The sequence below is a fragment of the Leptosomus discolor genome, chromosome 6 (assembly GCF_034619465.1).
Source record: "Leptosomus discolor isolate bLepDis1 chromosome 6, bLepDis1.hap2, whole genome shotgun sequence".
NCBI lineage: Eukaryota > Metazoa > Chordata > Aves > Leptosomiformes > Leptosomidae > Leptosomus > Leptosomus discolor.
In genome coordinates, this window is record NC_141396.1 from 58737106 (window position 1) to 58758668 (window position 21563).

Genomic DNA, 21563 nt, shown 5'->3' on the forward strand with positions numbered 1-21563 from the left:
AAACAGAATCTTTGCCATTTATCAAAAACTTTGCACTAATTTTCAGTCCAAAGTTGTTTACATTGAGGCGTTTTCTACAAGTTTTCAAATTTAGACTTGGCCTATTATTTTACCCTGACAGAAATTAGTAAAAAAGGCCCACAACACAAACCCAAGAGTTCTTCAAGATGTTAAACTGATCTCTGCAGAAGCTCCCTCCAAATTGGTAAGAAAAGCTGAATACATCTATGGAGTAATCAATGGCATGAAACAAAACTAGTGATCCTTGGTCCTCTCTGGAGTTGGAGAGGTCATGTATAGGGTACCAATTGCACTCAGCCCTGGGCTGTTGAAGGACACAGATAGACTGGAAGGAGTCCAGAAGAGGCTCACAGATTTCCAAAAATACATCATGTACAAGGAAAAACTTGAAAGCATTCAGATGGTTTAATTTAGAGAGGCAGAGGCCAAGGAGATGTAACATCTCTCAGGAACGGCGTGGGTATAATTAAACTTGCCTTCGGACAAAAGGGTCAACTAGATGACCTTTAGAGATCCTTTCCATTCCTATTTTCCCTGGTCCTTCGATTGCGTAGGTCGCTTACCCAAACTTCTTTTATAGACAGCAGCTGTCACAGCCAGAATCCCTGCAGCTGTGAGCCTCATGTTTTAGACCCAAAACACATCCACCACTGCTCCGGGGTTGCATCTCCCCTTGGATCCTGTGGCTGAGGCAGCAGATGCTCAGTCCCCTGCCAAATGTGACTTTCAAGGGCAGGAAATTCAGCAAGTGCCATAGTAAGAGCAAGTGCTGGAACCGCTGCACCTCAGGACACCAGGGCCAGCGTGAAAGTCCTCCCACTGGGCAGAAAGCATCTCAGTTTTGGATGCTCCACTAAGACACCCACAGCAGTGAAGGCAGACATGCAACAGCCAGTAAACCACTTCTGGAAAGGTAGTTAGATCTCAGTGGCTCACTAAGGACAAGGAAGTTGCTTGCAGCATTGCTGTCTGTTACATGGTTCAGTCCGCCCTGTGCTGAAGCAGGATATTCCTCAAGTCCTGCTGCAGTTATTATTGGCATTTTTTACACTTCTAACCGTCCTCTTGGCCTCTCTAATGAAGACGTGTCATGATACTCAGCACAACCTATTACCAGAGATCACTTGCCTCAAAGCATTTGCCTCCAGTTTTTATTTCTGCTAATACTTAAAGCATTTTCCCTTTTTTTTTTTCTTTTCCTTAACAAACAAGGCCATGAGTCATTGTCCACCCATCCCTCCTTAGCTATCACACTGGGTACTAGTCTCCACAAATCCCTCCTAGCCACTCCCAGCATGTTGACAAAGGAACATCTACCTTCCTATATCTATCTCCATCTCCAAAACAACTGCTTTTTATGCTCTCTTGGATTTTTTTTTAATTCATACAATCTATTTACAGATATAAATACTTTAACGGTAATAAGCTGACATGTTTTCTTTCATAGTCATGTCCATAAACCTCAGATTAAATCTGCTGCTTAATTAATTCGCATTCAGAGTGCCTGTCTTTTCTTTCCTTCTGCTCTGGTTTGTGCTCCCTGCTGCACTCACCATCTCCTCCTCTGCTTCCCTGGGGATATTCATTGCTCCTTTTTCTCAGGTATAGCCTTGTCTGTACAGGCTGCATATAGCTGGATAAAACTTCTCATGTTTAGAAACATTCGTCAGAGGCATTTGGAAGGGGGGATATCTGGTTTTAATCAGACACTTCAGGTAACTTTATGCGTCTCTCCTGTTTGATCATTTAAAGGGAAAAACTACCTGTGTTTGCTTTAGCAATCTGTTTGAGAGCTAGTTGTGTAATCCTGCCTAGAGAGGAGATGCCACTGTTGGTGAAACAAGCACACAAAATTTTCTTTTACTACAGAGATTCATGTAATCCTTTCCCCCCATTGCCTCTGTTCATTTACTTACAAAAGATGCTCTGACCCCATCCCCTTCGGCTCCTTGCAGCTCTCCTCCTGCCCTGGCTCTCTGCAGAACCTCAACCCCCCTGGTGTCCTAGGCCAGGTAGGTCACCCCACATTTTCAAGGAAAGGGGGAGATAGTGCCAGTGCCAGTTCACCTTTCTCCCCAACAGCTTGGCTCCTGCCAACTCAAACAGCCCAGTGCTTCCTGCACCTGGGAAGACAGACACATAAGGCACCAGGGGATTTGAATTCACTGTACAGATCCATCCCCTGCAACACCCTGCTGGCTGATAACGACAGTATAGCTCCCCTCCACCACCAAAAGACAGAGGAGGGGAGTATATATGCAAAAGCTAATTGTGTCAAGCCTCAAACAGAGCAATGTTTCTTGTCACCTCCTTCCCCATCTGTAGCCAGACACTACTGTCTCCAAGAGCTAGTGGGGCATCAGAAAACGGAGTTAATTGCTAATTTAACACCTATGAGCAGTGACCCACATATAGGAAAACACTAGCATTGAATAATTACAGACATAATCTAATAGATGCAGGAGTATCTGTGCCAGTTTTGCCAGAGAGCAAGGAGAAGGAGGGTAGATATTGCCTCTTGCTTGGAAAAAGAAAATAAAAAAAAATCATCCATCCTTTTTTTCCCACCCAACAATATGTAAAATAATGCCCACTCCTATTCTAATCCATTGTTTTCTTCTGGAGAAGTAGGGACCCTGGACCCTACCAGACCATGGTGCTGCCCATCCGCCATGATGCTTAAGTCCATGGAGAGCAGGACAGATTCCCACAAATCACAGGTTGAACACTGCCTGACCAAACTTCCCAAAGCCTTGAAAGCTGCTGTTCAGCCCCTGCCAGAGCCTCACACATTGTTTAAAAGCTACCCAGCACTCACATTTGGTATCCAAAGGGAACACTAGGAAAGGAATCACACTTGGTATCCAAAGGCAAAGCTAGGACCACTATGCAGACTTCGGCAACTGCCTTTATCCCATACTACATATACATAAACAAATATATATGCATACACCTACATATGAAATTTTCTGTAGTGGTTGATTGATTTCTACTACAGACTGCTTGTAAATCTACATACAAGAGCCTCCCCAAGCAGCTCAATGCGCCATCTGTATGTATTTCTACTGCATCCATGGCTATACAGCCTGGCCATCCTCTACACCAGATACTACTCTAATGAAATGCTAATACTCAAACAGCTGAGCAAGTGTCTGAGCAACCAGGCAGCAAAAATAAGCAATGAGCTAGAGAATGGATTATTCAGATCCCTCCATCCAGCATCCAGAAAACTATTCACTACATTTCATTTTTCCCCCGTAAAAGGTTTACAAAGTGCAGTATTTTAAGTTAAAGGAAACTAAACAGATAAAAGAACCAACCCCAACCTTGAATACAGTTGGCCAATATCTTAGATGAAATCAATTTGCACAGACTGTGAGAAATGAGGAATAGGATTATAACGGATTATTTTAGTACAAGATTTTGATGTTCTGTGTAAATGTTTTCAGTACTTTTTTTTTCCCCCAAGAGAGATGTTTAATGACAACTGCTGAAAAATCTATAAAATGCAGTACTTATGAGCACCATGTGCTGCCTTGAAGTTGTGAGAGAAATTGCATGCAGAGGATAAATATATGTTCAGCAGCATGAAAACTACTAGCAGAAGAAACAGTATTAAAGTATTTTTATACTAACACTTTAACACTGCAAATACCTGGTGAAATCTTACTACAGCAAGCATAAGACTCATGTAATAGCCAACCCAAAAGAAAGACATCCGTGGAGCAGGAAAAAAATGCTGGCATATTATTAAAATGTTAATTATGTCCAACAGAGTACTACAGACAGAAGTATTCAAGCCTGTAAATCCTGGAAAACATCATTATCACTCAGAAAATTTCATTACCCCTTACATCTGTCCAGCATGTTTGCCTTCAACCACCTATGAGCACCAGAGTTTTGCCCAGTGTACTGAAAAACATATTTACATGCAGAAATGCAAACAGGGAAGAAAACACCCACAAGTTTTTACATTAACAGGAGAACTGCCTCCTCCTTGCCAGTAACCTGTCAGGAAAAGTCTCTGAATCAAGCAGCTCAACACACTGAAGCCTTTTTGAGGTTCATGATAACCTCAACCTGATCCCACCATTCTGGCCTCTCCAGAGAGTCTGTTTGGAGATAAAAATGAGCTACATATCGCATCTCCTCTCTTCCAAGGCAGACTAAATGAAAATTTAAAACAAAATGCGGGTGATACCAGAGGGGACAGGCCTTTAAGCACCCCAAGACTGCTGTTCAATATATGAAACAGTAAAAAATGCAGTACTTGCTTTCTTTGTAACCTCAGCTTGAGTGCTCTTTATTTAAAATCTCATCAGCATATTCACCTCTTTTAAAGAGAGAAAAGTAGTGCCCACTGATGACTTATGGTCACTAGAAGCAGTTATCTCTGCTTAGTCGTGACTACAGTTGTCACTATATAAATTGCATTGACCAATCACGTTATTCACATTACTGAGGTGTGACAGCTAATAATACAAATACTGCTTCAGGTTCTAATGATACTTCTGCTGTGGATTCTAAGAAAGTACTTGTCTTATTAGGTGATAAAAGTGGTTTCTTGAGTTTGGGTTTTATATAGAAACCAAACACATGAACAGAGCAAAGAAAAATGTTATTTATAATCCTAAATATCATACCATTCCCCAAAGTGACAAGATCAATATTGCAGCTTGGCACTTGCTACTGTGACAGATGGTGCTATTAAAATACTGAACGTATCTCTTCTGCAGGGATAAAAAAAATAAAATAAAATAAGAGAGGACATTATATGTTGTCCTCATCCAATCTGCATTTTAGGTTACTAAAAAAATGGTAAAAAAGTAGAAAACACTTATGTGTTCCTCTTTCAAATGTAACAAAACACTAAAAAGGACTATTATATCCTTTTTGGAACAGAGAAGTGAGGGATGCTTGCAGCAGTTTAAAGACTGTCAGAAAAGAGTTTTCATTATGTTCCCAACTGTATTTTGCATTAATTTCACCAGGGCTCTTTCATTTTTAACACAAGTCTGTACAAGAACAGATGAGGATGGGAAGATTACTGAAGTCTTTGTGTGCAGCTCCATTCTGTCTGCTGGGAGCCTTTTGCAAAACACACCTGAGAAAAGCTCGGTTAAGAGTCAGTTGTTTCCCAGTTCCCCAGATATTTTAAATGAAGATTAGTTTAGGTACTTACTATGGGTCAGCACTTGCAGAGCTCATTGTACTGCTGAAGATCCCCCCAGCTGAAATCCTCTAGACTGAAAGCCATCTGCAAGTACTTTGGCAACAGAGATTACTCACTGATAGAATGTTCCCCATTTTTAATTCTACCTATTAAGACTTTCAATTTGTTTTAATTACCTCCCCTCATCCCCATCTCTAGTGTTTAGTTCTCCATCGTGAATTTCTCAGAGCTGCAACAACTGGCTTTGCTCTAGTTATTTATCTGTTTATTTAGATACTTGTACTTCGAAGAGGAGACATTTGATGATAAAACAAGAATTTTTTGTATTAATTACAGCTTTGCAGAAGATTTTCTGTATAAACCTCAACCTGACATTTCCTTTCTCATACTCTTTTAAAACAATAACTTTTCTCAAGCAACTTCTGTTCATTATGTTCTTTTCACTTCCAAGGAATTCTGGGCATCTAGGTGATTCAGAATTTTTTTTTTTTTTTTTTTTTCTTAATGAGAATTGGCTGGAAAAGACACTTCCAGTGGGAAAACCCCAAAAATCTTCCTATTGAAAAATTTTTTATCTTTTGCAAGAATCTTCTAAATGACAAGTCTTTGAAGTAAAGCAGGGCAAACTCAATGCAGAGCTTTCAACATTTGCATTAGCAAGTAAAAACATTTCTTCCTGCCTATTGCTGGTTCCTAGAGGCCACAGCCCTCACTTTGTAGCCCCATCTACGCCACCCAATTTCTGTCGCTATTGCTGTGGCGCAGAGCCCCCACAGGCTTATGCTGACCAGAGGGTTTTCCTGCTGATGGGGTTATACCACTCCTGAGCTGTGTGCACCAGCCCCAGATTAAACACACTGCCTCCACACGAGGAGTGTTGTATTAGCCATGCTCCTAATGGTAAAATGAAGCAACAACTGTATTTGGAAAAGGCCACAGTCTTGATGTTCAATTTCTATTACGTCACACACACAACTCAAGAACACCTCCCACATCATGTGCCTGTGTCTGGTGGAAGGTGAACATCTTGACCAAAGGGACAAAGCCTTTTGGAAGATAAAGCCAACACAACTGGACAATTTATTTATTACCTACAGGACACGTGCCAGCTACTCTAAATTTCTCTCCACAGTGAGTCTGCTCTTTCAAATGCTGGATTCCTTAAAAAAAGAGTTGTTGTGGGTTTCTGTGCTCCTTCAAGGGTGCTGGACATGTTTGGGTAATGACACAGAAGTTTAGGGATGGCTTCTGGTAGTAGTTTCCCTGGTTTCCCCACAGGAAGAATTAGATGGAGAAGTTTTTAAGGCTTGGAAGCTGGACAGTGAATGCTGGCAATAGCTGATGGTCTTTTAATGTATGACAGGAATTGTAGTCTCTGGACTAATAAACCCAAAGGGGCAAGTCCTAATGAATGCAGATTTTTGTAGGAGAATGTAATCTAAAGGGCACATCTAATACAGCAGAATCTGAGAAATAATAAAATCTCCCAATAATGAAATGTAAAGTTCAGTATAAAGCATATAGTAGTTACATGAGATATAAAAAAGTGCAACATAAGACAACACTGGAGCTGAATATATCATGCCAGAATCAGGAACTCTGTTCAAAAACTGGGTAGAAGATGAAAGAATGGTGAACTTCCCTAGGTAACCTAGGACAAAGAGGTGCTGGTCAACAAGAATTAACGCAAAAGACAAAGTCTGACTCTGTTTTAATGTGCCTTTTAGCTGATGCCTGACTCAGGCTGCAAACCTGTTCTGGAATTGAAAAGCATAGCGCTGTACTCCAGCTGCTCTAGTGGCAGGGTAAACTGCCAACTGTTGTGTTTTACAGAGGCATAAAACAGATGCAGCTAAATAAAAACCAAACAAACTATAATTGCATTATCTTCATGTCTTAAGGACATGACAGGGTGGAAGAATGGTGGTTAATGATTAAGTTACACGGGTACCAGGGAACTTTTTGAGAATGGAGCCTATTAAGAAGGCTTGATTTACACACCAGACAAAATAATACACACTGTTGGTAATGAAAATAAATAATATCTGAGCAACTGGTAGAAGAGATTTGGTAAGTGGGGAAAAAGGAAGACAAAAGGTGCTGTGGAAGGATCATGTCAGACAATTAATCCTACAAGGAGCAGAACTACGTATTTATAGGGATCAGATATGGTTTTAGATGTTGGCAGGCAGGGCTAAGAAAGGATAGTCTAACAAGAACAAATCCAAGAGGCCCGATAGGAAAAATTAACCCTGGGGCTGCAAAATATGGTGTACTTGATCCTGATGTCTAAGCCTTGGAACAAATTAGATGTCTAATCTAAACCAGAAACTGCTCCATGTCTATAAATTTCCATATTTTGCCAGATTGAACAAAAAGAGTGAGCTGAGATTTTTTTAATGCCAAGAACAGAATGTAGAATGAGTAAAAGGATCAGTAAAGGAAAAATTAGGAAATTGCATAAATTCCAGTATTATACAAGCACTGACTCTGTAATTAGAGGTGACTGAGTCAACAAGAGAAAGCAGCCACATTTTAAACAGATTAATCTTGAAGTTAGATTCTGCTAGAAGCAGCAGAAATAATGCTCTTGATATAATCCTTTCTGTAAACAGGGGAAAAGAAAACAGCCAGAGCAGACAGGTGGGGAATACTGGAGTCCTCCGTCCACTGCCCAGGAAAGGGAAAGCCCTGCAGTACCAGCAATAATTACCATCCTCTTCTAGTGGTTTAAAGCCACAGACTTCAACGGCTGGGCCATTTCTTCACAGGCACAACATCTGCATTTGTTTACTAACTCGACAACCCTCCATGAACTCCAGTAAGGTGTTTGTTACCTACTGCCATGCTGATTTAAGACACTTTCTGTTATTCTCTTAAATTTTCCTTTTAGGGAGTTTCTAAATAACAAAGTCACAGTAAATTCTTTCAAATACACCCCCTACCCTGCCCCAACACCCTTAAAAATCTGCATGCAGTTTAACAATGCCCAATCTGCAAGAATCCATGAAAGTCCACAAAAATCAAACAAGCAACACTACCAGGAGTTCCTCTCCTTTCCCCCCAATACAATTAGCCAGATCAGGCCAGAAAAGCATTCAGGCGAAGAAAGGCAAGTAATGAAGTCCCTCACACATGCATACACTTTTACTTTCTGGGTGTACTGCAAAACTCCTACTAAAGGGGGCCTGGTAGAGAGGTGAAGATGAATTAAGCAAGACTATGAAGGTGAGGAATAACCCAGTTCCCTGCTTCCCAGCAGCAGGAAGCCCACAGGAAAGTTCATTAGCAGCACTACTGTGGTATAAAAGTGGCAATCAAAGAGAACAAGAAGGTAAATGAATCAGTCTCAGAGCAGAGAAACTAAACTGATTTCATTTCTCTTTCACTTCAGAAGGTGAAGGGGAAATATTCATCCCAAGGTGATGCTTTACAGGTAATGAAGCCGAGGTGCTTGCAAAGGCAGATGTATTGAGATGAGGTGAAAGAACAGTTCAATAAATTAAAATGCAATAAATCACTCAGGCTGGTTGGTATCACTCCAAAAGCATAGAAGAAATGAAGGTGAGTGCCTAATGTAAACGTATATTTTAGTATTAAACTATTTGAATCACAGCTTCAAAGTGGGAGGGGGGTAGCCAAAGCAATGTCTATCTATTCAAAAGGATGCTACAGGGTGAGAGAGGGCTAAGAGCTACACATTACCCAGTCTTGCCTCAGTAACAGGGAAGGGCAGAGGGGACACTAAATGAGAAAGAAAAGGATGGGAAAAAGCAATTCAGTGCTTATTATAAAGAACAGACAGATCTGGCCAAATCCACAAACCACTGTAGTATTTGCCAGAGCAATTGAGCCAAATAAGATGAGGGGAATCTGGGGTCAAGCCACTAAGTGCATTACTCTTTCTCAGAACAGAGATAACAAAAAAGCTGAAGAATAACAGTGGATTTCCAAAAAGACCTTCCAAACAGACTGTCCTCAGGAGGATATTCAGGTAATAACCCAGGGATGGTGAGGAACAGACTTCGGTCACACTTTAGGAAAGAAGGCATAGTATTAGACACGCCTTTATTCTTGGCACACTGCAGGACGATGGCAGAGTCCTAAAACTGGCATGGGCTTTGTCTGACCAAAGGAAGACACCCACTCCTGAGCTCTCTGTACAACTAGTGGCTTTCTAGTCAATAGCTACCTGCCAGTATATTCCACAGGAAGCCTGAGGGAACTCTGGTCACAAACCACATCCTTAAAGTGCCATTTTCTCTTCTACGGCTATAAAGAGAGCCCGGAGTGACCAGGTCAAATACATACCCAGATACGAATTTTTCTGGCATTTATACTTCAGAGAGATATCCCACAGAGCCTGACATCGTTAGGGCACAATTCTTTGCTTTTTCCCCACTGCAAATGTGCACTGAACTTGTATAGCACATGCCAACATTACAGACCAGATTCACAGCAAAACAGGGTCCTGCCTGCAGCACATTAGCTGCTCTGCAGTATTGGTTATGTCAAGTGAAGATTACAGACTAGTTGTTTCAAAAGCATCCCATGCCCGAAACATGAATGAAATCTTCTTGAGCTCCTCAATGCAGGATCAGCTGTTAATTGCAGAGGTTTACCCTCCTCACCTCCTTACGGAAGAGCAGCAAGGAAGGACAACTGAAAACATCAAACCACTGGAGCGCTTTCCTAGAGAGCTATTATCTACTTAGCCAGTGATGAAGCTCCAAGGGGGACACCAAAACCTTCTAACCTACTTTCCTCTCCAGTCAGACATTAAAATGCAGCAGCTGTTTCCCCTTGGAAGGCAGTGCTGTGAACACAGCTGGATTTCCACTCCATAGCTGAATCCCAATGAATCCACAGTCTCCCATAGAAGGGGAAGGGAATGGGTTCTTCCACAGATGTCAACCTAGCTCAGGAGTTACCAAGCCTCTAGGCAAGTTGATTGACAGTTTATATGAACATTATTCACTTGCAGTAAAAAAACAACCAACTAAAAAACCCTGAAAAAATATTTTACCTGATTTATTCTTGCTTTCACCTGGAAGATCACCTTTTTCTGATCCTATTTTCTTAAGATGGGCACAATCCTATCAAAAGAATAGATATTGCAGTGACCTCACTGTACGAGATGAGTCTATTTTAGCTGACATGGGTTTGGAGCTGGCAGAGGAAACCACATGACTGCAGTGATGGGTTCAGGCACTGGATCACCCTGCAGACCGCAAGCAAAACCTGAAAGTGGATGGTGCAATCACAGCACCCATCTCAGATCCTGCTGTAGTTTCACACACATCTAAATTTACCAGTCTCTTCCCCCTCAGTTATCCTTCTCTAAATTTAGGATTCAGACAAACTAAGAAGTTAATAAGATTAAGAGACAACTGCCTTCCATAGCTTCTCTCCTAATTTCTGAGTAAACAGTCCTTGCAGTCTTATGGTTTCTGGCTGTCAGGTTAACAGTTTGAAAGGGTCAGGCCAAAACTCAGACTAATTTAAATGGTAATCCAAGACCCATTTAATTTTAGGGGCGAAGTTCACCACTTGCTCTGCTGCTCTTAATTTCAGTCCATTGTTTCAGGCACCCAAGCCTAGACCCAGGGAACTAGAGATGCTCATCTGGGAGGGACTACAGGATGTGCAACCTGCATAAGCACCTCTCAGCACTTTTATTCCTCCAACTCCAGTGCCCCAAAACACTCTGTACTGGGCAGACCCCAGAGGCTACAGGAACCTCACAGATTTTTACAAGGTCCCACTGCAATATCTTGCGAGCCTGGAGGCACCAGCACAACCTGCTGACTGCTGTCCTTCTGCACTCGGGGAGTAGAACAACTGCCCCAGGATCCCAAGATGTTATAAGAGGATCACCTGGGGCAGATCTGCCCTTTCCTCTACACGGGTGCACTAGTTACAGTATTTAATTGTATGTCATTTAATTATATCACCCCCACCGCAAGCTGAGGAGGTTTAGGTGATACTTTCTCCTAGACAATGCAGCTGAAAGCACTCACTTTGCTAATGCAGAAGATATACAGCTGTTTGCTTTGCTCCTGGGGAATTTTCTAGCTGCTTCCCATACAATTATTATGGGTCTCATTTGCAATCCCTAGGTCTCAAGAGTTTATGTGTAGGTACCAAGGACCAGGGGGACACATTTCAGAGAATTCCCAACACTTCTAAACTATAATCAAGCCTGACTCAGAAATCTATTTACAAAATCTCTTCTTAATCCAAGACATTTATCACACAAACATATACAGAAACACAAAAATATGCAAAACCTAGAACTGCTTGACATTTGGTGTCAAACTCAGTTTTACCTGTGCCAGAGGGAGTTTAGTCATACCAAGCATTGTATAAGGTGAGTATATTTATAGGCAAACCTATACAATTATATGTTATGTAATTTTTTTTGTTCTATCCATTTTTTCTGTCTGCACAGTTTCTAGGCATGCATTTTCAGACATTGAAAAGATTGCAGTACTTCAACACTTGACATTTCTTTATCATCTTTCTTACAAAGATCCCAAAGCAATCTATAACAACAAGTATGTCTCATAGCACCACTATAAACTCCATATAATTATTTCCATTTCAACCACTGGGGAAGTTAACAAGTGATCTGCCTAAAATGAAGTAGCAGCAGAATCTGGAATAGAAATCTGGAGCTCTGGCTCTGAACTCTAATCTAAACATTAAATATTCCGGCTCCTATATGGATTCAGTTGACTTTGCAGAAAGAAAGAAAAAGAAACAAGTCTACTATGCAAGGAACTGCATTTTCTCATTAGTTCTCTTCCAGTCATCCTGAGAAAGCAGACTCCAGTGGATAAGGTGGTGAGCTTAAGACACCCAGGTTCATTCTTGGTCCTCCACAATTACTCCAAGCCAGCCACAGTCTCTGTGGCCGTTTCTTTCCTAAGCAATAAAGTTAACAGTACTGCCTTATTGAGCAAGCGTATTGTTGGAATTAACCCATTGCTCTAGTTGGTGCACTGCTGCATATTAAGAGCTATTGAACATCTGCATGCTAGGATGAAGCTAGAATTAGCCTTTGCTTTAGTTGAAGTTATCTTGATTTATCAGCAACTACTTCTTGAAGCTTTCCCTCTCCAGAGCTTTTTCCTCAGTGCTCTGCACTTACGCTTAAGTGAAATGATTGTATCCCACCAGCTCTTTTGAGCAGAATAATTGGCAATTACTTATTTTTGACATACGCAGGAAATCTAGTAAAGCATAATTCAAATTCTGTTACCAGTGATGAACTCCTTTTGCAGAACAGTGAATTACAGTGCTCATCTCCACTGCCAATATCCCTGGCAGTTTTAATTCAAATCTCAGAAGTATTATGTGCAGCACATTGTTTCTTATCTGCAAGTTCCATGCTACAGAAATTCTTTTGTTGTGTAACCTTGAATCCTTTTCCTACACTTTTTGAAACTCCTGCAACACTTGACTGGTTAAAAAGAAAACAGAACTGATTTTATCTTGTTCCTCTTTATTTTCATGGCTGAAGCTTTCTGTATAAAGTGTATTAATTATCAGTTGCTCTTGTTATAAACAAATATATCTAGCCATGCAAATTGCCAAACAGCAGCTAATCTTACTAAGACATTTTTTAATGAGTATGAACAAAACTGCCCACAGATATGCCTGGTGGAACTCTACCTAGAAACCAGAGTAATAGGCTCATTACAAAAAGATTATACATTAGATATGCTGCTCCCTCAGTGGGTGCAACGTGAGTGTGGATTATCTGTGCACATTTAGGAAAAATAATTTTGCTACCGGTAAATTATACCTTAGGCCATTGGATATAATGGATGTGCAGCATACTATTGTATTTTAGCTGCATCCAAACCTTGATGGATTATCCCAAGTATTAAGTCATGCAGTGGCTGAATGAAAACTCATTAGTGGGTGTTTTACTTTTGTAGAACTGAAGTTGGTTTGGAGACTGTGGAACAGAGGGACCCCTGGATAAAGTTTTACAATTAGTGCCTCTTCCCAGTTAGAAGCTTCGTTTCTTTCTGAACAAATTAAGAAAATAATTGGAAAAGAAAATACTGGAAGTCACATTGAAGTGTTTTGAATTTTTCTACTGTTTCTTCAAGTCCCAATCTTAAAAACCCCTGCAAATCCAAATAAAATTTCTAGGGAGAAGTTGATGCACAGACCCAGAAAACTATTCCACCCAACTCTGACTGAAGACAAGTAAGTAAGACTAAATAGAGAAGACTTTGTCCTCAGTGTAATATGTAAAGAGAGATTCTCACTCTTCAGAAACATCAGGGCAGCTTTGAGAAGTACATGCAGCACAAGATAACATATAATTTATTTTAAAATAGAGTACAATGTTTCCAACATTAGTGTTTATTGAGAATTTCTGTACAATTTAATTATATGGTGTGTGAAGTTATTGATCTGGTAGTTTAAACACTTTTTAAAAAATTCACTCAGTTATAAGCTATTGGATTTTGTAATGATGTCATTCTTAAAGCTTACCATTATCAGTGCAATAAAAGAGAAGCCATTTCTAATTAGATTTTCTTAATGTGATACTGTTCATTATGGATTGATTTTCTCTTTCCCTCCGCTATTTCTAAATGAGTTAGGTGAAGTTTCGTTTTTGTGCAAGTAGAGGTTAATTTTCACTGGCAAAGAAGCTGAGATATTGTACAAAAGGTTTATGAAAACCTCCTTAGGCGACTTTGTCAGATCACCTCAGTGTTAAGTTCCAGTACCATTAGCATTCAAGCCCCAAGCTTCAGCTCTAATAGATGTTGAAAGATTTGCAGTATTACACAAACCTGTGAAGAGTCTGAAACTTTTTTTCTTTAATGAACATAGATTGCACTTCAGCAAAGCACAGCCATTCAGCAGCAGTGCTGTTGCAATGAGGTGATTCACAACAATGAACTAATGACAGCTACTACCAAATTGATTGGCAATAGGGATTTTTGTGCGGGTAAGTATACATAAAAGAAGGACCTTTGATTATGGGACCTCTGCAAGGTTATGTTGGCAAGACAAGCAGGGTGTGCACCCTGTCTCCGCATACTTGCCACCCATCTCATTCACAACTCTGTCTGGGAACAGAGAAACACCATGAGGGATGAGGACTCCATTTGGGCTTAATTTTCAAATTAATTCTCCAAGTTGCACAGCAAGTGCCCGTTCTCAGCTCCCACTGGCTTTGGGTACAAATAGGTCTAAATGCCGTGTATGGTTTGAGATGGGACAGCCAACAAGCACGGGAGCTCTTAAAGCCAAAGCAGAGGGATAATGTTGTCAATTCATAAACCCAACTAGTACAAGCAGCACACTTCCAGCAGCAACTGGACTGAGCCAACTTCCCTAACACCATATAAAGGAATGTCTAAATTATTAAAAAATTAGACCAAAGGCAATATAGGAAGAGTTTTCTTTGCGTTCAGATGAGTGCTCTTGAACACAAATGCATAGACATACAAGAAGAGTTAAACAAAGACCCAAGCTCATTTCTGCCATGATCTGAGACAAAAGACAGTTTAAACACAGCAACTTGGGCATGAGCCATCCCTTCACCATTACACAACTGATAAGTACCTTCTTTCACCTTGTTAACTCTCATGTTTCCCTAAATCAATGTTATGATTTTCTTTACTCAGCTTGCTGAGATTGAATTAGTTCCATAAAATCCACCTATACCCATTTTTTTCTTTTAGAAAAGTGTAGTGAAAAACTTTGCAGAGTGTTTTGTTACCAATTTTCCTCTGTATGGAAGCATCTTTCCCACTGTCATATTGCACACGTATCACATGGTACAAACTGGGAACAGGAGGAGCTGCATCATCTATCTACCAGTCTATAATGAAGGGAAAGTCTTAAAGTTCAGATTGCTGCTGGATCTTCCCCTTCCTTATTTAAACCAGTTGATCAAAAACATATATTTTTAAGTGATATGATGAACTCAGAGCCCTGCAGAGAAGATTGTTTTAAGGTAGACTTCAAATGAAAACATAGGAGTTACCGGATACATGATAAAGTAGAAACAATCCAACCTCTAAAAAGCACAGGGAAAAGAAACAGAAAGGTAAAAGGGGAACAAGTTTCATGCCATCACATTGGCATTGCAGATGGATCTATCCCATTTAGCAGAATCAATTTGCCAGAGCCCTCTGGCCTGCTCCACGTTGTTCAAAGAACAGTGGAAGAGAAGTATTGATTAAATTGCTGCAGAAGCTGCTGTGCAAACACATCCTGGTATGCATGGAAATTTGGAAGGGTTAAATGTAAAGATAGCAACTCCGGGCAGTTGCTAGGAGACGGTGTCCTGCTGTGACATCATGCATCAGCCTATGACAGCCCGTTCCAACAGCACAATAATCTTATGAGTCACTGGTTGTGTGTGCCTTCACTCAGTGTAGGGAAAACAGCTCTCACCCAAAGGTGAAGAGCACTCTCCAGCCCTTTCATGTGTTTTCTTGGATGAACTTATTTTAAAAAATAAATTTCCCTCAGGCCTCAGTAAATTCTACACAACACAAAGCTGTAGAGACCATCTTTACTTATGCAAGAAGAACAGTACTGATGCAGTGCTCATCACAGCCTGGAGGACAACTACTCTGAGCATGAGTGAGCGTTGAATCAAACTGACTAGCAGAATTTCTGGTGCAAAGGTCTCGAACTCAAAAAGCACAAAGGGATGCCAAGCGATAGCAGGAACCCATACAAAACAAGTTAACATATGGATTATTAATAGCAGTGCCTGCACAGTATAAAGCAAGCCACCCTTTGAGAAAGACATCAGTGTGACAAGGTTGTGGCTGAGCAGAAGACAGGAGGATGTGCTACACCAGTGGGTTAGTCCCATTAATTTTGAAATACTTGCTGCTGTCTTAAAATAAAGTCAAATTGAATGGCTCCAAGTTGTACTACTCCTGCTGAAGCTGGCAGGAAAAATTACTCCTGTGAAGAAACATCGACAGAGGAGCTTAAAGAGAGGAAATCACTTACAATATTTGGGATCGCTTATGCTAAGAGAGGAAGGAAGCACAGTCTTGCCTTCAAGGAATACCTGACAAACCTGGGTGTTTTGTCTCAGTCCTGCTTCACCATATTTGACAAATCACTTCTCCTTGCGGCTCTGCTGTTCATCCATAAGGCAAGGATATTGAAGTTTCCTCTCACATTCTCTGTTGACCTTTTTAGATTATAAATTCTGCAGGGCCAGGACATTTCTTTATCTTTATCATTAATGTAATATGCCAGGACTTTAAAAGCATTAATGGATTATACCTTCACTGCACCTCTCATGCTAAACACTAATAATCATCTCCATTTTGGAGATGTGGAGTTAAAACAGAGCTCAAATTAACTGATGTATCCAAGGTCACACAAGACAACTGCAGCTGAGCCAAGGCACTGACCCCAAGTTTTGCCCTACACGTTTGTTGAAAAAACATAGAAAAAAAGGTGTGGAAGAGCCTAGGAGAGGTTTGGGGTTTTTTGCCTAAGGACATTTTGCCTTGATGTCCTTCCAAAAAGCAATAAGTAAACTCCTCCTGAGCCATTGCTGAAAGGTGTTAATCTAGGATGTCCTGAAACACCTCCAGTTACAGGGATCCAACACTACTGAAAGCTGATCCTAACACCCTTTTGCTTAATGTCACCATTATTTCCTAGATGTCTGATGTCAATTGCACATTACTGAAGCCTGTAATTTCTTGCCATAATCACAACAAACCCATGATTCGTAACAGTTTTTTCCAACGCTTTTAATTGCAGCCGCCTTACAGTGTTGTTATTTCTCATTTGAACACATATTGCACATAATTTAAATGGAATTCTACAGAAACTCAGTAATTTCTACTGCTATAACCTGTGCCCCTGCCCTTTCATGCTTTCACCTGTCCACCTCCAAGAGGTGTCAAGTCTGGCTCTTCTCCAGGCTGGACAAAGCCATCTCCCTCAGCCTCTCCTCCCACAGCCCCTTCCTCAGCCCTTGACCATCTTGGTGGCCTCCCATGGACTCACTCCAGTTTGTCAATGTCTTTTTCCAGGGATCCCAAAACTGGACACAGTACCCCAGATGAGGTCTTGCAAGTGGTGAACAGAGGGCAAAGTGCTGAGGAACTGCACAGAAAATAAAGGCAATGGGGGAAAACTGTATCTGGCCAAGCTGGAGGAGTCTGTTAGATAACTAATCAGCTGGTCAACATTGTTTTGATGAGAAACTGTTTTCAACACAATGGAAGTGTTCTTAACAGGTTTCTCCTTTTTGCAACAATTGTTAATTTTAATAACAAATGACTAATAAACTCTGGTTTGACTAATGGAAGATTGGCCACTTTATGGGTGACACAGACTACCCACAGTAACCAGGAGATTTATTGGGATGGCCATGACCAGAAATGCTCTTGAGTCCCCGAGAGAAAACAACATGTAGTTCTGCCAAGGAGAAGGGAATATGGAGCTTGAGAGCTGTGTCACCCATGAAGCATTGCAGTGCCAATTATAAATACACATTTTGGTTTTCACTTCAAAATATATGAAAATGCACTCCGCACCATGCATACACCAAAAAAAAAAAAAAAGAAATCCAAGTGCCATCGATTTTTTTCTAAATCATCTTTTAAAATAGTATTAGGCAAATACAGTATCAGGCTACTTTTGCTGATGAATGCTTAATGGTTTTGGCTCATGATTATGCCTCCAATGCCAGATTAAGTCAATAGGATTAGGCCCATTATGTCTCTCACATCTCTGTTCTGCACAGTTCAACTTCAATAAAATATATTTAAAGGATATTTACCTGTCTCTGAGGGGTGGTGTAAGGATAAATTCAGCAGTATTTCCACAGTACACTGAAAATATATCTGAAATTTTCAAAGCCACCTAGTGGATTTTGATATACCATTCCCATTAATGTCAGTGGGAAGTGTATATCTCAAATCTCAGCTGTAAAGCACTGCAATACATGAAGAATAATGACGAACACAAAATTTAAGTAGGGAACATAAGAAGATATACCTAAATCAGTATTCCACACGGACATTTTATTAATAATTTTTATGTCCTTAGACTATAGGAAATGAAATCAGTAAGATGTGAATAATTTTTCCTAATCACCCTGTTAAAATAAAAACTAATCAAATTATTTTTGGAGATCAAATCTTATGATTGCCTCATTAATATTCACTCTTCTCCTCAGGATGGCCACATTTACTTCACGTTTTTATTAAATTAGGGGATTCTAGAACCCATTGCAAAAACTGGCCTAATCTCCTTAACAATGATTCCATACACTATATTTACATCTCGACAGGAAAGAACTTCTAAAGAGATTTGATTTCCTCTTTTTGAAATTCTGATTGCTGTGTTATGTTTAATACATTGGAGAGTTGAAATCCACAACTCTCTGCTTCCACAAATTGTTTTCTCAACAAGGAAAGCAGAGAAGAAAGCAGCAGCAAATGGAAAAAATTCCAAAACAAATACACATTTGTTCCAATGTGGGTAAGTGTGGGGCAGACAAAAAGAAACAATGAGAAGCCTCTGCTGATGGATTCCAGGGGGCAAGTACACCATCCCCTTACTTCTTGGAGCAATAGGAATGGCTAGGAAATCACTTTCCCAACCATATATTGCTTACTGGTCCTGACTGCATAGCTACCTATCATTGGTCCTTCTGCTGGCATTCCACGGTTGATCTACCTGAAATTTTATTTCTAAAAGTAGATGAACATTTGTAATTGATTCTACAAAGTCTCTTCTTTTGAGTGACCCTATTTAATCAGGAATCAAGCCAAGCTAAATCTAAACCAGAAGATCTCCAAAGCGTTCCACACTCCATTCCATATCCTATTCCATGAAAAATGACTTTTCAAACCTTTTATGTGATTAGGCCTAGTCCACAGCAGCCATTTCCATCAGAAGATGGCAGCTAACAGTATACAACTGAGTAAAATGAAATTTTCTATCAAACCTGTGCCTTTGCAACAGGTCTGGGTACGCTGACAGTCCTAATACTCCAAGACAAGCTTAATGAGCTCCCTGCTCCTTTTCTGTTGTTACATTCTGAGCTGTAACATGCTCTAGAGGGACCAAAAGGGAACAGAAGGGGCAAAGCTTCTCAGTGAGACACCATGCTGATCCTTCTCCATTAGGAACATACGTTAAATCTTCATGAGGACTGACACTGTAGTTACATTCTACACACCTCTGGTCCTGAAGCACATTATCTCCTACAGGTCCTCTAAAGCTCGATATCTCCGTGCTCTTCTGAACACCAGGAAGCTGTGCAATATATGAGTCTGCAGCTCTTGCCATATAACTAGATCTCCATGAAAAAAGTAAGGAGTAACATCAGACTGTGAGTGATGTGAATGGAGAATTCTAATCTAGGAATATTTCATCCTAAATCTTCCCTAGTGTGAAAAGACCACTCAAGTCACAAGGCAATGGAGAAGCTAAGCTAGAGTTTAAGCAGTAATACTTATTAATATATTCTACTGTGCTTGGAAATATTTTGTAGACTAATAAGCATAAAGATTAAGTAATATAGAAACAAGACTCCCATTATATTAAGGATTAATTGAATAATGATATATTTTAATAAGTGCTTATATCCCAATTCACAAAGTTTATGAAGATTTGGATCCCCTCCAAAGTTGCTCATCCATCCACACTCTTAATTCAAGAGAGTTTAATAACTACACCCTGATGACTTAACCAATGGCTCCCCTGAAAATTCAGAAAAGCTCTGAAATTCTAAGACAAAAATGAAACTACTTTTTTCAAAAAAAAACCCACAAACAGAACACCATTTTAACTTTTTCAGAAGTAGAAGTTATCTCAATATTTTTCCAATAACTCTAGCTCCTCTGATCAAATATGCTCAAATGACTATGAACTAAGTTATCAGAAGCAATAAAAATTCCTAACAAAAGGGAAGATAATGCAGCGGTAAAGGAAAACATTTTCAGCACATCCCTGATAAACTATTAGCAAGTTAAAAAAACAACAATGGAAGATTGTTTTCAATTAATAACTGTTAATATAACTCATGAAACCTTAACCCTCTCAGTGTTTTTCAACTACTTAAAAAGCTTAATTCACAGGTGAGGATAACAAGGAATCCTTAAGAACAGTATAATACTATTAAAGGGATCCTTTCGGTTTATATTGAGTGGGAGGTATGTGAATCCATAAAAGACAAATAGGAAAAGTTTAATAAATAAACATTAATGGTGCCAATGGAAGATGACTTCTGGTGGTCTGTATAAACTTGGAAAAATGTGCCCTGCAAATCCTCTTTGGCTTTTAGATGTATTTCAGACTGCTCCTTTTTTGAAAAACTAAGGAAAAGCAGCTCTGAGTGAATTAAGATAGGCTAGTTTGAATTCAGATGCTGAAAAGGTCGTTAACATTAATTACTTTTTATTTATGTAACCTGAGGCCAGACTCAGCTTAGGCTAGAGAATTCACAAAAAACCCCACACGCTTACAGGGCATTGCGTATGAGTGAACAGCATTGTACAATTGGTTTAGTGTCTTACGTTTTTGGGTTTTTTCCCTTTAGTCCCTTCTCTGAAACATTTCATGTTGACCATTGCCAGAGGCAAGATACAAACCTAATAGATGAACACCTTTTTGACAGGAACTAGCAAACCAGACACTAAGGAGGACTCAAGCAAGACCTGGCACGTAGATTTGGTGCCAGACTCAAGCTGAACACAACTTGTGCAAAATTGCAAACAGTGACTGTTTTCCTCTGCAATTCAGTTACTACATACACAGTAAACCAGACATCCATGGGCTCCAGTGCCTCTCAACAATAGCATAAAGGTAGCATACAGTGTTAGCACTAGAAGGTGCTCAGGTAGCTATGAGAAAACTTATCTTCCATACAGTAGAGAAGTACATGACACAGATCCAAATGGCTACAGAAACGTCCAAGACACAAGGCTAGAGCTGTGTCGATATTTAGCCTGTACCTGGGGTTAAACTGTAAGAGTTGCACCAGACAACCCCTCACCAGCCAAGTAGGGGAATTGGGAAAAGGAGAGCAGACCCACAGGATGAAGTGAAAAGAGATTCAATGAAACACCATCAATACCAACAGAGATATACAGGGTTATACTCAGCTGAAGGAACCTCAGCAGGAACCTCCCAGGTGCTCCCTCTCCTTAGTAAACCTTCCCCCTTTAACATGACCATGACATTATGGTATGGGCTACACCTGTAGTTAACTCAGGTCAGCTGCCCTGGCTGACTTGAGCCTGCCTAGCATGGTTGGGCTGTGATTCTGTCCCAGCCAAACCAGGACAAGTCATAATAATAAATTCCACATGAAAGGTAAACTCACTAATTTAGA

General features: G+C 40.2%; 1 protein-coding gene across 1 annotated transcript in view; it reads right to left on the reverse strand.

Annotated features, from left to right (window-relative positions):
- DPP6 (dipeptidyl peptidase like 6) overlaps positions 1 to 21563 on the reverse strand; it is a 408745-nt gene that overhangs the window by 273955 nt on the left and 113227 nt on the right. The window lies entirely within an intron of this gene.